The sequence below is a fragment of the Camellia sinensis genome, chromosome 5 (assembly GCF_055761805.1).
Source record: "Camellia sinensis isolate YWXY chromosome 5, ASM5576180v1, whole genome shotgun sequence".
Taxonomy (NCBI): domain Eukaryota; kingdom Viridiplantae; phylum Streptophyta; class Magnoliopsida; order Ericales; family Theaceae; genus Camellia; species Camellia sinensis.
This window is the reverse complement of record NC_138965.1, coordinates 192,470,435-192,474,134: the sequence shown is the minus strand read 5'-3', so window position 1 is coordinate 192,474,134 and position 3,700 is coordinate 192,470,435.

Sequence of the window (3,700 nt, the reverse complement as noted above, 5' to 3'; positions counted from 1 at the left end):
GTCCAAAAACAAATGAAGCTCTGCTTGGGCAATAGGGTTGAGAACATGACCTCTAGTCAAGATATCACAAGCCCATTGAAAGTTCTTAAGAGGAATGTCATCCTCAAGAACATTGAAGGGCAAATGGGAAAAAGCCGCGAGCAAAAGTTGAGCTTGCTTTCGCTCGGCTGGAGAAGGGGGTGACGGAGGTTGGTAAGGTGGAAAGACTTTGTCCATTGGAAGGGCAAGTCTTAGTTTCTCTGTCCAGGAAAGGATGGGAGAAGGGGAAGGAGAAGATGGTTCTGCTTCAGAAGACAAAGGGGAATGAGCAGGTGTTTCTATCTCAGAAGATGCAGATGCAGAAGAAGGTGTGGATGCTTCTATTATGGGAGATGGCACGGGAGCAGAAGGAACAAAGGCATTAATGTAGTCAAGCCAATCAGAAGAACAAATCTTCGCCTTTTTGGCTAAAAATGAAGGGGTGTACCCTTGTGCTTCTTCTGGACGCTGGGCAAGGTGCATTATCTTCGTAGGCGTGGAAGAAGTATACCAAGCCACAAGCAGATTCTCCTCCAAGCTACGTCGAAGGTCAATGGGCACGTAAGGGTAGACCACTGAGCTTCGAGCATAGGAGGGAAACTCCAAGGGATCAGTAAACTCAACAAAATGGTGATTGATTCGCTCCCTTAAATCATAAGTCTCAGGAGTTGACCAGCTTGTCCAGCCAGAAGCCCCAGAGGATGAAGAGGTCACAGTTTCATCCCATGCAGAGGTCTGTGAAGAAGAGTTTCCTAGCTCCATATTTGCAACTTGTCGAAGCAAAGGCTCGAGGGTAGTTCGGTCAGAATACAAAGGGAGCTTAGGGGAAGAACTCTTTGTATCTGTAAGTTTGTAAACCCAGGGATTAAAGGCAATGTGTTCATAGTCCAAAGGTTTATAATCTGCAAAAGCCTCCATTACCTGAATATAGAAGGGCGGGTAAAGGTGGCTAATGAATGCGTGGAGGTTCTTTCGAGGGGGAACAACATCACTCAAAGGCTCTTCATATGCTTGATCAATAGAAAGGGAAGTTGATGCAGCCATAGCCTGTTCGAATGCTAAGGTATTGGGATGTTCAACGAGTTAATGCAGATGATCTCCAAATGGATGACGGTTGTGTTTCCAGAATATGGACTCCATACACGTTCTAGAAGCGCGGGAAAACTGCAATCCACTAATATCACCAAGTATTGGGTATATTAGTGCGGGGGGTAATGTTGGCTACATATTTTGTAAAAGCCAGTTACAGTTCGACACGGGGCGTAGTAAGGGTAATAAAGGAAGGTTATTCAAGCCTTTAATCCTGATCGTACACGTGGCAATAAATATTGGTCCTCACATGATCTGAGTAACACTAGATCAAATAACGGGATGCAAGATGACGTGTCTTCAACGGTTACTCATATTCAAATCCAAGTACAAGAGGGAAGCTCAACTGCCAGTAATGGCGTAATGGAGCTACTTGTAAGGAAGCATGATCAGCGATCATGGAGGAGCAGTTCGACGGTTCGAAGTGCAGTTCGAAGGTCATCACTGACGAGTATAAATAGCAGGACAACCCCCAGAAAAACGGACGGACTCAGATCATACAAATCAGTCATTTACTTCATATATTTTCTTTTCCAGTCTTTTACATTTCCAGTCTTTAAATACCTGTTCTTTAAATACCAGCACTTTAAATACCCGCACTGCACTTCGATTCATAGGAGTAGTTTCAAGTAGATTCAAGTAGATTGCTGTTGTAAACCTCTCCGAGGCTGAGTTCGAACCATTGTAAGTGTTCATTTTTTATGAAATACTTCAATTGTTCTTCATATTACTGTTTTCTCTCTTAATTTCTCCTAAGTCAAGCCACCAGTAAAAGTCCTCTTCATTGAGGCTGAAAAGAACTAAAACACAATCGTCTGATAATTGGTTGGCAATCACAATTTCTGTAAGGACTGATTGATCCTTGCTGGCACGCTCGCATTCACAAAAATACCCTTCGAAAAGCCAAAAAGCCAACAAGTACCTTAACAAAAATCAACAAAAATCTATAACAGCTTAACTTTAAAAAATAAAAAAAAATAAAAAAATAAAATCATTAAAATACTTTAAATATTAAGGGCTAGTTTGGCATGTACTAAATAAGCTAAAAAGTCAAAAAGTCACTATCTTATTTAAGTCACATCATCTTATTTAAATTACATCACCTCTCTAACACATCACATCAAACCCAACCCAAACCCACCAATAAGTCAAAAAGTGCACTTCTTTAGGACATCCCAAACCAACCCTTGTCATGACATATCATTTTAATAAATAATTTTATCAGAAACTTCTATAACAAGAGCATTTTCAACCGTACTTAAGAATTTGAGCATTTTTCATCGATATTTAAAACTATGAAACAATTAAACATATTTTGGTTCGCTTGGATTTTTTATAACCATCAGTCAACATTCTTTTATAGCAAACTGACATTATCAACAATGAATCAATCAGATCAATTGTGAATTGAACCATATGAATTGAATATTTTCTTCTCTCCGCACATATGAATTGATTATAAATCGGTATGTATCGTAATTTAGCTATACAAATGTAATTTTCATTATTGATATATGAAAGTGTATCAATATCAAAAATTAAAATAATCTCGATCCAACATGTGAGCGGATATTTAATACAATCTTGATCCAACATAACGTACTAGAGGAACTGTACTATGGCATTTGTAGTACTGCTGCCTATTGTATAAGATCAATTCACACTGTAAATTCACATATGTCGAATTATTTTCATGTTTTTGAAATGTTCAACTATGGAAAAGAATGTGACAGAGAAACATAAAATGATTCTTTGTAGAACCAACTTAATGAAAGGTATAGTCGTGCCTTGTTTCATGATGCAGCATCACTGTTCAATACTTGATTCTATGATGATCTTGATGGACAATGGCATCTAGTTGATGGGGATTTTTTTTTTTTTTTTAATTCGAAATAGCCAAAAGTCTATTCATGTAGAATTTTTATATGCATTTAGGCCTCGTTTGGCATGTGAGTATTTTAGTCTAAAAGTCAAAAAGTTACTAAAAAAATTAAAAAACCTATAACATATACCAAAAAGTCAAAGATTCTCTTTTTTATCTATTTTGTATACATCTTTTCGTAAAAAATCAAAAAATCATCCCAAACATACTAATTTTTTTTTACCTCATATTTAAACGAAAAATTCAAAAAAATTACGAAAATAGCCTATTCCCGAACGAGGCCTTAGATTTTGCTTGAGAATTGATTATTTTAGTTGATTTTTTAATTGGAAAAAGCTTTGTAGCTCGAATTTCTTGGCTCGATTTTGGCTCGATTTTTTTTTTTTTTTTCCTTCTTTCTTTCTTTTATTTTCGAACAGACAGAGGGGGAGAGGAGAAACAGGGAGAGAAGAGAGGAGGAAGAAAAGAAGAGAAGAGAAAGAGGAGGAGGCAGCACCACCACCGTCACCTAGCCGCCGCCGCCGATCGTTGTAGCACCACCTTCTTGTCGATCGTCGCACCACCGCCACCGTCTCGCCGATCGTCCCAGTCGCAGCACCACCGCCGTGGCCTCCGTCCCCGCCACCGCCTCCTCCTCCCCTGTGATTATGCCCCCTCCAGTCCTCCTTCCTCCTCCCTTCCTCCTCCTCCACCTCCTCCTCCTCCTCCTCC